The sequence below is a fragment of the Quercus lobata genome, chromosome 6, assembly GCF_001633185.2.
Source record: "Quercus lobata isolate SW786 chromosome 6, ValleyOak3.0 Primary Assembly, whole genome shotgun sequence".
NCBI classification, from domain to species: Eukaryota; Viridiplantae; Streptophyta; class Magnoliopsida; order Fagales; family Fagaceae; genus Quercus; species Quercus lobata.
Window position 1 is genome coordinate 46,505,283 of NC_044909.1, and position 13,839 is coordinate 46,519,121.

The window sequence follows — 13,839 nt, forward strand, 5'->3', positions numbered from 1 at the left end:
GTTTTGTGTTGTTTGATGGGTTGTCTACTTATCTTACATGCTGAAATGATTCTCGTGGAATTTAAACTGCACTGGCTAAAACATATCTTTGTAGTTTTTCCTGCAGACTGTCATGCTTTTATTTTTGTGGGTTTGCTGAGTGCGCATATTAACATACATACTTGAATCATCAGTAACCTCAAAAAATATCATGTTTATATTAGTTCAACCATTAAGCAGGGTTGTATTCCAATATTGAGGAATAAGCAAAATCAATCCTCTTCCATGATTGCAGCCTTTCAAACTTAAAAATTTGCAGAAACCTCTGATGGTAGTTGTATGCAAAGCAACTTCAATGTGAAACTTGTATTGATCATTCTCTTTCTCAAGGAAAGTAAAGTAATAATATGACTTAGCTTCTAATTTTTTGCTTAATCCTCCCAAACTGCACTTTAAGTTCTCAAACATTGTAGCTCCTTTCCCTCCCTTATCTGTTCTCTTCACCTGGAGATATACAGAAGAGTAATAAGTTGGTGTGAAACTAAAACTATTATGTTTGAACCACTACCTTTATAAGCAAAAACAGCCCTGAAAAGCTGGAACTCCACTGTTATTATTGTTGTCCTGCTTCGAGCTCTGATTGACTGAAGCTTCCTATCATTGTTTACACAAGGAAACGTCAGTAGTTGACTCTGTTTAATAGTAGCCCGGGGCGAGGGCACGCGGTTGATAAAAAATTTAAAGCAAGACTTGACTTTGATACTAGAAAAACTTAGATAGTCGCAAAGTAGTATTCTACGCTCTCACATAGAGATGGATCTCCTGGTGGGTCACATCTATCCGAGAGTCTAGAACCATGCTCGGGGATTATCTAAAAATTGCCCCTTTGATACTGCTGCATAAGGAAAGAAATAGAAGGTGACAAAATTTAATTATTTAACAATAATTTTAACATTTACCTCGCTGTAAAAATATTTTCTCTCACAATAAATGTGTAGATCGCATGGTAAGGATCACTTGTAGATATTATAATAATTTAGTAGTTGTTTCAAAAGTTTACGCGATTAAAAAAAAAAAAAAATTTAATTATTTAATTCGATACTGACAAGTTATGAGCCCACCAGCTATTTTCTATACTCTATTATTTGAACCAGAACTCATTATTGGATTGGTACGAGGATTGGTATGTAATTTCTCAAAAAGCAAATGCGAAAGAGACAAGCACTCTCATGAAGTGGGTGGGCATCGGCACAACACTTCCACACCCATTATCTCCTACCTATTGCTTAACAGTCTATTTCTCGTCACAGTGCAATTATTTGACCACAGCATCAGCATGTGCCCTTTCACCCTTGTGTCTTGAAACTATGTCCCCACCAAGCCTAAGGATCTTGTCCTATAAGTGACGTGACCTTAGAAGATAAGAAAACAAGTGATCACCATTACTAACTTTATAAAGGAGGGAAAAAAATAGATGGGAAAAGAAAAAGTGAGAAGAAAGTGATATCCTAAAAAAGCTTGTTGCTAATGTTTTTCGTTTGTTTTCCTGCGTGAGGACTTTGTTTTAGCCGCCACGTGATGTAAATGGGATACGCGTCATATAGGGTCCGTTTGGATTGAGCTTATTGTTGTTGAAACTGAAAACTGAAAACTGAAAACTGAAAACACTGTAGCAAAATAATTTTTAAATGTGTGAATAGTATTGTGGGACCCATTTTTTAATATTTTTTAACCCGTGAACAGTGTCAAATAGTGTGTGAACAGTGTCAAACAGTGTGTAAACAGTGTCAAACAGTGGTGAACAGTGTTCTTGTCCCCCAAAATCAGAAACGGTGCAGGAAAAAAAAAAAAAAAAAAAAGTAAAACGCAAAACGCAGACTTGGGTTTCAACAGTATCTAAACGCCCTCATAGTCAGTCTTATGAAAAATAATGTCAAATTGGCAAGAAAGTGATTGATTATTTAATTAATTAAAAATAATTCATTTGAAAAACATGATTCACGGTAAGAAAATTTTTAACACATTATGTATCAGTTTGGATATAGCTTATTATTGAAAATACTATAACAAAATAATTTTTAAATGTATGAATAATACTGTAGGACTCAATTTTAAAATTGTTTTTTGGTGAAAAAGGTACTTGTGGGTCCAGTAAACAGTACACGGGACCCACAAAAATGCAGCCGCACTGAGAAACGCGCTATCAAAACTCTACCTATGTAAAATTAGTACACAATTGCTTACCCCCGGTCCCCTACCAACCAGGGGTGGGGGAGGGGGAAAGAAAAAAAATATTTCCTTTGTTTTCATTGCGAAAATATGGATGAAACATGATTTTGAATGATGTGACACATATATACTACTATACATAAAAATAAATAAATTTTTATTATGAAATAAATTATTTTCAATTGCTCTATAAATTTTTTATTTATTGGGTTATGCTAACGGATGCCTTTAGAGTAATGGTTAACAATCTATTCTAAGAAAGTTTTGATATCACTTTTATGAAAAATAAAAAAAAGATGTCAAAACATTAATGAGTAATGCTACGGATACAAATTATTTTACAACATTTTTACAAATTACTGATGTAATTTTAGTAATTTTCAAATAATTATTGGTAAATATAAATGTGATGTTAGTAGTATACTCATATTAGAACCAATAAGAATTTGTCACATCAAATGTTTGTAAAAATATTGTAAAATAGTTTGTAGTTGTAGCATTATTCAACATTAATTATTTTTTTTCTTTTCCTATAAATATTTTTTTAAATAGATTATTAACTATTACCCTAAGGACATTTATTAATATTTTTCTTATTTATTTAAAGGAAATGGGTATACATTCATCAAGAAACTTGTTCATTCGCACTATTTCCCAAATAGCGGACATTCTGGCTTGGTCTCTCTCTCTCTCCTGTGCTATTTGTTAAACAGTGGTTGGACTTAGATTCTTTGATGAGCAACAAAGTCTAAACTCTTTACCTGTCAGGCCAAGTAGTCTAAAACAATTTCAACATTACTTTGGCAAAAAGGGTGAAGAAATACATGACATACACGTTACGTTGGGGTTGGTGACGGGCTTGGAATGAGTGGGTTGGTGACGGGCTTGGGATGAGCTATAAATCTAAACATTCTGAGTTTGAATATTTACTTGGAGTTCTTTTGGATTATCTTACAGTTTAGATAGTTAGGATTGTGTATTCGAGGTTTACTCCTCAAGGATAAGGATGGTCCTAAGGACCTTACCTTGGTGAGGTTTCATGTCATTTATAAAAAAAAAAAAAAAAAAAAAACGATAATTACACTCTCATTTTTTTAGGTTTGAGAAGAATGATACTCCATCCTAAACTTTTTCCCCCATGGCATCTATTTGACCAAACTTTGTTAAATTAATTGATATTAGAACTTATAAATGTTGTGTACTACCTGCTCATTACATTGATTAAGGATAGATTTTCAAAATTACAACCCCCCTCTTAAGAGTTAAAATGTCCAAAACAAACTTACCCTTTGGTGAGGTGTGACTAAAAAATCAAGATTCGTTATCTTTTTTCTTTTCTTTTTTTTTTTTGTTCCTTTTTAAATTGTAATTCGTGTATGTGTTTTGACTTTTGGGGGAGGAGGGGTTGTTAAGATATATTTCCTGAGATATATATATATATATATATATATATATATATGAAAAGAACTTTTTTTTTTTACTAAGGTTAATAAGCAACCAAACCTTAACATATCAAGATGGTAAGTATCTGTGTTTGGCAATTCAAACTTGAATAATATTAATTGAATATGTAGCCTAGTCTTTAATTCAACTCGACTTGTTGTTTATCAAAAAAAGAAAAAAGCCAACTTGTTTACACACCAAATATAATTGAGTTTATAATATGTTCTTTTTATTAATCATGGTTAAATTTTGGTAAAGAGAATTTTTTAAAAATTTGGAATACTAGTTTCTTAAAAATAAAAAAATTTAGAATTTTATTTTTTAAATACTAAGTATTTTAATACACACAGAAAAAGAGGAGAATGTCTTAGATATATATTACTATTAGTTTCTTTAAAACATTTTTCTCTCTCTCTCTGTATGTGTTAAAATACATAGTATTCTAAAAAAAAAAAAAAAATAGTGAGTTAATCCCACATTTGGAGTACTTTATTACTAAATATTCGACATGTTTTGAAATAAATGTATCCAACCATCAAGACCAAATAATATAGGCACTAATTACTGTATCAAAAAAATATATATATATATAAGCATTTTTTTTTTTTTTGAGAATACTAAGTATTTTTTCTTAATACACACACACACAGAGGGGAGAAGGTTTTTAAAAAAAACTTATAGTGGTGTATAGGCACTAATTACAGTTGGCGAATTGAAATCAAATGAGGCACGAAAAACTAGCAGTTTCAATTTTGGTTCTTTCACACATACATTCTCTACAAAATCAAAATTTTGAAATTTTGATGCTTTTACATACATATGTCAGCTAAATCTATTTTTAATTTCAAAATTTTCATATGCATGTTAGCTGGTTCTGATTGTTTTTTTGTTTAGCTTGTATCATTAATTGAACCAATCTTGCGGTTTACCCAAAAAAAAAAAAAAAAAAATTCCATATAATGCGTCTGTATCATAGTCTGATCGGAGCCAACTAGATGCTTGGAGTGATAGAATATTCATTAGATAATTAAAGTGGGAGCAAATGGTCCGAGGATATACTAAGGCTATGGGCCCTATTTGAGGACGATCAAAGGCCCACACATGTGTAAACCAAGGTTTGGCACGTGCTCCAAGACGAGAAAGGAAGAGATCAGAGCCATTCAACTAAAGCCGAGAATAAGAGGTCCTAGGAGAAAAGGTTAACTAACCCGACGACCGATGACCATGGGAGGCAAACGCACCTCGAAAGTCCTATATCTGACCCCCTACATCGAAAAGTAAAGCTCAAGGGAGATAACAGAGTCATGAGAGCAATGGAAGGGAGAAACACCTGGGAAAGTGAGTACTACCTTCACATTTAATGCTCTGCACCAATTGAACTAGCTGCATTTATGAGGAAAAGACACCTGAACAGTACCTGCACAGCTCACACCTCTCTCTCAACCACCTCTAGAAGGGTCTTAATGGGATAAGCATCCAAATGGATCCCCCGAGACGTATAAATGGAGGGTTGAGATGCAATATAATTGGATATATAAGGAAGAAAATCCCTTTGAAAGAGGGGATGAACTTTCTACAAGAGAGAAAGAGAGAGAAAAATTGTAGGAACTTGTGAAAATATCAACCTTCACTATTATAAGAAATCCATCCTCGAATTTGCCTGAGGATAGGGTTATATTGAACCTTGGTCTTTTTCGCTTGTGGTAATCCTATCAATATCATTTTTCTATAGTTTGTAACCACCTTAGGATTGCACTTGACTTGTAAGCCCATTCTCTTACGAATTTAATGTACTGGGCTTGAAGTACTATGAATAATTACGTTAATTGGGCTTGGGCTTCATCTTAAGTCCTTACAATTAAATTTCACAATTTCCTAAAAATTAAAAACTTTCGAACAATCAGTGATTTATTATAGTATCTGTAGGGTCACGATTCGTGGCGGACTGTAACAGTGTCGGGTTCGCACGTAAAACGGCCCTAACAATATCATTTGTAGAGCGTGGGTTTGAAAGGCTAGGCCTTGATCGATAGGCGATGGGTTTTTCATGGCGTTCATACAAGGTTAAACGATCGTCACCCCTAGAGTACTTCTCCTGGAGGTGGGCTGGGAGGCTCTCGTTTTTGGCCATTTTTTCCCAGCCCCCCTGTTGGTGCACCTTCCTTTTTATTATATAGTCCGTCTTGGTTGATCCTGACCCTCCACTTGTAGGTCAGGCAGGAGCTTACTTCTGTATCCATCCCATCAACCGTCCCATCTAACTTTCTATTAGTTGCGTGAATCGAAGTTTACACCGTCCAAACGTCTTTTCTCATTAATCAGCTCTGGGTGTCGGCAGGTGCATTTACTGAAGAGGGGACGCATTTTCCTTGGTCCAATTTCACACCCCGCTTCCCTATGGGCCCCATTCCGTTCACATCCCCTTGGGGGGGGCTGTTTGGGGATTGCCTACACCATGGTGTTGATCTTTCCATCGAAACTCTGGAATGCCGAGGACAGGGTAAGTTCTCTGCCGTTCCCCTTGCTACCTCGGCCACTGACCATTCGTCTTCGGCAAGAAACCTCCTCGGCACAGGCCCTGGGCCCAGATAGAGTTTGGGCCGGATTGCAATCCTCTCGGACCCACAATAGCCCCTCAAAATCCTGCTATCCGTCCACTCGGACGGATAGGAGGGTTTTGATGACGTCAGGGATCTGCCCATGCCTATCAATTCTTGTCATCTATCGATTCCCGAGGTTTTTTACCTGCCCAAGGCACGTCCCTAGAGCCGTTGGAAGACGAAACGTGGCCTCATTAAATACGGGCGGCTTGGTGCTCCCCACGTTCAACGGTGTGATGGATGTCGAACGGTGGTGATCTCCTGGCCTCTCCAGGCGGGAAAAAGGGCGTGCGGTTTACCCTAGAAAGTATAAAAGATTTTTTGAGATGGATCCGTCTCTCCAGTTCTGTACTTAAGAGTTTTAGTGCATGTATCCAGGGTCCATCCGAACTTCCGCCCAAATTCAAGTCTATCTCAAGCACATATAGTCCATCTGAAGCGTAACTCTCCTTTTATGTAAGTTCCCTATCTCCATTAACTCGCGTTTTTTTTTCTTTTCTGAGTTTATTTCTCTTTGGCTCCCTTTCTTTTCCGTCGCGGGTTAGGTTTGTTTTAGCAAATGACAAAGGCGGCTAAATTGAGATTGAGAAAGTTGGTTGATACTGAGAAAGCGATGAATAAGTTCATCGTTGATTATAGGATTCCCCCCAACGTAAGTCTGGAGCACTGTAAGATGGGGGAATGGCACATTAAGAGGGGAACGGGCGCGGTCGTAATTCCCGTCCTCGCCTTTGTAGAGGGAGGAATGAGAATCCCTATGGGACCAGTGACGAGGGGTTACCTCAGGCATTTCCGTTTAACCCCTACCCAGTGCGCCGGCAACGTTCTTAGGATTTTGGGTTGCGTGGACGCTTTAAACGAGAAGATGGGTTTAAGACTGACCCACCATGATGTAAACTGGTGCTATAACCTCCAGAAATTGAAAGGAAAAACCTACTACATGAGGTCGAGGGATGATAGGGTTCGGTTGATCCAGTGCCTCCCTGATTCCAACAAGGGACTGAACAAGGATTTTCTTATCGTCTCTGGGGAGTGGCATGATGGCGATCCATGCCCCGTAGTAGAAGGAGAACCAGGTGGGGTATTAGGAATGGAAGAGGGATAACCCTTTAAACCATTCTGACCTAACGTCTGCCGATAACTAACCATGCATATATGTTTGTTGTTTTTGTAGATGAACACGCCTATACACGGCATTTTCATTTAGTCAACCGGGCAGACTTGGAGACTGTTTTACAAGCGGCGGTTTTTGTGAATGACAGTGATGGCCAAGTCCGTGCAGCTCACAAAATACTAGGGTACCCTCCGGTTCAGAAGTCCTTTGGGGACGCAAAGCACGTGATCAGTGCCCGCCGCCCTTGACTTCCAAAAATTACCGTGGTAGAGAAGGGATTTTTAATCTCGCAGGAGCCAGCTGTCCCCAAGAACATCCCCCTGATGGGCCCCTCTTCGTCTCATCAAGCAGCAGAGGACGAAGGTGAGCCAGATCAGCTGGGAGAAGGGTTCGGGGTATTCGACTTAGTCTACCAATCCGAGGACCCTCCCGGTGACCTAGGTGACCCAGCCTTGTCCGAGGCGGAATTGTCATTAATAGGCACCTCTTCCCAAGCCGAGATGGGAGTCAAGAGAATACCTTTAACCCCCCTTCTTCAACTCCTCGAGGACCAACCAGGGAAGGATACCCAGGAGGCACCACAACCCACTGCTCCTTCTCCACCACCTCGGCCCCTTACAATCCAAACCAGGTCATCCTCCACCAAGTCTCAGCCACAATCCACCCGCCCCGAGCCTCCCACCTCCTCCCAACCAGCTCGGTCTCCTCGACCTGAAGTTGCTGATTGCAAGAGAAAGAGGAGCCCTAAGGGCAAGGACATCGTGGACGAGGGAAAATCCCAACCTCCTAAGGAGAAGGATGAGACTCCGCGCACAAAACAACTGAAGATCGGACCCCAAAGCAAAGGCAAAGGTCCCGCAGTTCAAACCTCTCAAGGCAAGGGAAAAGGAATTGATTCACAACCCCTGCCGAGCGCCTGGCTTCCTGCCCCAATGCTTCACGGGGGTCCATTACTAGAAACGGCCTCTCTGAGGGACTTTGGAGATGGCGAGGGTGGATACGTGGCGGATGCATTAGGGAGAACCATGTTACTTCCTAATGACATGGATGAGCTGAAGAGAATGAGGATGCAGGAGGTTTTTCTCAGTACTAAAAGATACTTGGGCATGGTAAGGTTTCTTGAAATCTTACACTTTATTAACTCTTGTCACCGGTTTGTCACTCACTACACGTTTATCTTTCTTGACAGGCTCTCCAGGCAACCTATAGGATGGAGGAAGAAGTGCACGACAGGAGTAAGGCGGCCGAGAACGAACGCAAGAAGCGCATAACGACCTCAAAGACTCTCGAAGCTTCTGAAAACGAACTTGCCAAAGTCAAGGATGACTTAACAATGACTACCCGCGAGAGGGATAACGTCTCGGCGGGCCTTGCTAGTGCCCAAAAACAGGCCAAAGACCAAACCAAGCGCGCAATCGAAGCCGAGGACCAGCTGCGAACAGCCAGAGATCTGATCGAGGATTTAAATAAGCAGCTGGCCGCGGCTCTGCATGAGAAAGGAGTGGCAGAATATGCCCGTGATGAAGCCGTAAGGGCAAAGCAGGAGGCCGAGTTTGCCAGGAATGAGGCAGAGGCTGCCAAGAATACGGCCGAGGACGATGGTTACAACATGGGAGTAGCCGAAACCCAAGCCACCCTTAAGGCGCAAATTCCTGGAGTGTGCAGGTTTTATTGCTCCCAGGTCTGGGAAGAAGCATTGAAGCGAGCTGGGGTGGACGCTTCATCAGATTTGTGGAAGGCAGAGAGCATATTCTACCCGGCGGCCATCCGCGAGGTCGCTCCTACCAACTCCGCGGTTACGGATGATCGACCCGAGGAAGAGATCACCTCGTCAGAAGACTTGCAGGCCCGCGGTTCTTCCAGCAAGGCGCCCAAAGAAGGAGAACTTCAGGACGTGACAGTGATACCCCAGCATACAGATCTTGAGGCCCCTAAAGAGATTACGGAGCCCGTGGTTGGCGTTCAGGTGCCTAGTACAGAGGAGCCTACGACACTTGCACAGCCGCCACAGGCCGTTCCCCTTGCTGTGGTCCCTCAGAGCACCAGTGCTGGCCCCGTTCAGCCTTCCCCAGAAGGAACCGTCATTCCAGGCATCGAAGCTGATCTTGTTCCCATCTCCCAAGATGTTACCGACAAAAAAGCAGAAAACTAGAAGCCTTGGTTGGGCTTTTGTACTCGTTTCTATTTGAACGATTAACTTGTTTCTTTTCCCTTTCACAAACTTCCTAATTTATTGATGGTTTACAAGCATTTGAACATGTATATATGAAATCTTGTTTTTCCTTTTTCCTTCTGATTACATCGTTAACCGCCCTCGTTGATGCGCACTATTTGCTTATGAACTCTGCGCTGATTTACTTTAACATGTATAAATAGCTATGCATGCAATACATTCACCATCATGTTCCCCAAACCCTAATTTACTTATACTCAGAGGCCTTAGATTCATTTCTAACCTTCGTCTTGCGAAGATATAAGCACCATTTTCGACGTTACGCATAATAGCTAAATCTCGCTTAGTGCCTGGTTTTCCTCATCCAAGTAGTTGGTTTCCCCATAGGCTTGAGTCCGTGGACCATACAATGCCTTGGTTCTGTCCAAAACCTAGTTTTCCATCATCCAAGTAGTTGGTTTCCCCAGAGGCTTGAGTCCGTGGACCATGCAATGCCTTGGTTCTGTCCAAAACCTAGTTTTCCATCATCCAAGTAGTTGGTTTCCCCAGAGGCTTGAGTCCGTGGACCATGCAATGCCTTGGTTCTGTCCAAAACCTAGTTTTCCATCATCCAGTAGTTGGTTTCCCCAGAGGCTTGAGTCCGAGGACCATACAATGCCTTGGTTCTGTCCAAAACCTAGTTTTCCATCATCCAAGTAGTTGGTTTCCCCAGAGGCTTGAGTCCGTGGACCATACAATGCCTTGGTTCTGTCCAAAACCTAGTTTTCCATCATCCAGGTAGTTGGTTTCCCCAGAGGCTTGAGTCCGAGGACCATGCAATGCCTTGGTTCTGTCCAAAACCTAGTTTTCCATCATCCAAGTAGTTGGTTTCCCCAGAGGCTTGAGTCCGTGGACCATACAATGCTTGGTTCTGTCCAAACCTAGTTTTCCATCATCCAAGTAGTTGGTTTCCCCAGAGGCTTGAGTCCGTGGACCATTACAATGCCTTGGTTCTGTCCAAAACCTAGTTTTCCATCATCCAAGTAGTTGGTTTCCCCAGAGGCTTGAGTCCGAGGACTATGCAATGCCTTGGTTCTGTCCAAAACCTAGTTTTCCATCATCCAAGTAGTTGGTTTCCCCAGAGGCTTGAGTCTGAGGACTATGCAATGCCTTGGTTCTGTCCAAAACCTAGTTTTCCTCATCCAAGTAGTTGGTTTCCCCAGAGGCTTGAGTCCGAGGACATGCAATGCCTTGGTTCTGTCCAAAACCTAGTTTTCCATCATCCAAGTAGTTGGTTTCCCCAGAGGCTTGAGTCCGAGGACATGCAATGCCTTGGTTCTGTCCAAAACCTAGTTTTCCACATCCAAGTAGTTGGTTTCCCCAGAGGCTTGAGTCCGTGGACCATACAATGCCTTGGTTCTGTCCAAAACCTAGTTTTCCACATCCAGGTAGTTGGTTTTCCCAGAGGCTTGAGTCCGTGGACCATACAATGCCCTGGTTCTGTCCAAAACCTAGTTTTCTCTTTGCACGGGGCCTTGGCTGGCCTTTAGCTTTAGGAGAGTTAGCTACTCAGCCAAGCCCCTTGAGTTTATCTATACGGTTAACGTTACCAAGCGCCTAGTTTGTTCTTTACGAGGAGCTTTAGCTTTTAGGGGAATTAGCTCCTCAGCCAAGCCCCTCGTCAAGAAACGTAGCCCCTAGTGAGATTTTATACTTGAACTCTATAACCAACGGTTAGAAATAACAGATGAACTGTTTCAACCTACCACCTGCGCCAACACGCAAGCCTTTCCCACAGACGGCGCCAATTGTAGGGTCACGATTCGTGGCGGACCGTAACAGTGTCGGGTTTGCACGTAAAACGGCCCTAACAATATCATTTGTAGAGCGTGGGTTTGAAAGGCTAGGCCTTGATCGATAGGCGATGGGTTTTTCATGGCGTTCATACAATGTTAAACGATCGTCACCCCTAGAGTACTTCTCCTGGAGGTGGGCTAGGAGGCTCTCGTTTTTGGCCATTTTTTCCCAGCCCCCCTGTTGGTGCACCTTCCTTTTTATTATATAGTCCGTCTTGGTTGATCCTGACCCTCCACTTGTAGGTCAGGCAGGAGCTTACTTCTGTATCCATCCCATCAACCGTCCCATCTAACTTTCTATTAGTTACGTGGATCGAAGTTTACACCGTCCAAACGTCTTTTCTCATTAATCAGCTCTGGGTGTCGGCAGGTGCATTTACTGAAGAGGGGACGCATTTTCCTTGGTCCAATTTCACACCCCGCTTCCCTATGGGCCCCATTCCGTTCACATCCCCTTGGGGGGGGGGGACTGTTTGGGGATTGCCTACACCATGGTGTTGATCTTTCCATCGAAACTCTGGAATGCCGAGGACAGGGTAAGTTCTCTACCGTTCCCCTTGCTACCTCGGCCACTGACCATTCGTCTTCGGCAAGAAACCTCCTCGGCACAGGCCCTGGGCCCAGATAGAGTTTGGGCCGGATTGCAAACCTCTCGGACCCACAGTATCAAACATATCCTTTAACTAAGACTAGACTATTAGAATTATGTAGTTAAATGATTAAATTTATTATTTCTCATTGGTTTAAACTTTTGGAATTATCAGTAATTTAATATAATACGTAAGGAGGAATATTCAAATTATGTTAACTTAAATGACTAAATTTAGCAATTTCTATTAATTTAAGTTTTTAGAATAGTCGGTAATTTAATGAATTGCATTTTGGAGATGAAAGTTTGGGTTTGCCTGGTCTGTACACTTAAATTAAACTAGAATAGAATTTCTATCTTTTATATTAACAAAAAATAAAGTTTGGATAAATTGCAAATTACACCCCTAAAGTTTGGGTGTATTTGGATTTTACACTCAGAAGTTTCAAAATTTAGATTTTACCCCCCCTGAAATTTGGGGGTGTTTGGATTTTACACCCTAATGTTTCAGAATTTGAATTTTACTCCCTAAATTTTAGGGGTGTTTAGATTTTACTCTTTAAAGTTTAAAGGTGTTTGGATTTTACCGCCTGAAGTTTCAGAATTTAAGGGTGAAAAATCCAAACACCTCAAAACTTTAAAGGGTAAAATCCAAATTTTGAAACTTCAAAATATAAAATCCAAACACCCCCAAATTTCAGGAGGTAAAATCCAAATTTTTAAACTTTATAGTGTAAAATCCAAACACTCCCAAATTTTAGGGGTGTAATTTGCAATTTATCTAAAATGTTTTAACTATTTTTATTTCTAAAATTATTTTATTGTTTTGAAATAATTTTATCAAATAATATATATTTTTTATTACATTTGATTATTTTATACCTAAGGGAAAAAACTTAGTTATTCCCCAATTAAATTAATACATGTGAGGGGAGTAGATTCAGTTTTGGGTTGAGGCCCAAAGGGCTTGAAAGTTCACAATAAAAAGGACAGGCTAGATCCACTTCTATGAATCATAAAGGGAAGTGTCCCCCCAGATGATTCCTGAGGAGTTTAGGATATGCCACCAGCGTTAAATTCTCATCCGAGGACACAAACATGGGTGACCTTGAATAATACAAATGAGTAATCCTAGAAAACCAATTTCCTTTTTGTAATCCGAGGCACCATTCTCCTTAAGTATACCTTAGGAAACTCCTTGAGAGGATAAGGATCACAGAAAGTGCCACCTCTGCATTAATGAGAGGTTCTCCACTTAATCCCTACCACATTAAATGTGTATGAGACAACATAAGCAATATAAACACCCCCCAAAAGTCCTGTTTCAAAATAACAACGGAGAGGAAACCAATAGGAGAAGGGAAAATATCCCAAAAAGATCCAACTAAGGGTAGGCCAGTTGGAGGGATAAGGGAAGGAAAAAGCCTATAAGAAAGAGAGGGGGTGGCAAAAAGAGGGGCCATGAGAAAAAAGGGTCTAAGGAAGAGAGAACAAAAAAGGAAAGGAAGAGTTGAGAGATTTTTCTTATCTTTGACTCCCGCCATCATGGGAAAAGAGTGTAATGGTTGCCAATAATATTAATACAATCTTGATTTCATAAATTAGTTGTTTAAGTTTCCCATCGTGGAGTTTTCACTTCGTATATTAGATAAATAAATTGTGCTATTCTGATATCTAGACAGAAATTTTTCTTAACGGGCTTCGCAACCTTCTTGATTGTTTTTGACCCCCCACAATACACATGGCCAATTTATCTACATTGCACAAATGGTGTCAAACTCTAACTAACGGCAAACTAGTATTCTTATGGAAGTGAAAGAGTGAAAACTGCTCTGCAGTCGCCATGCCTCGCCGTCTCCTTGCATGATAAAAATTTT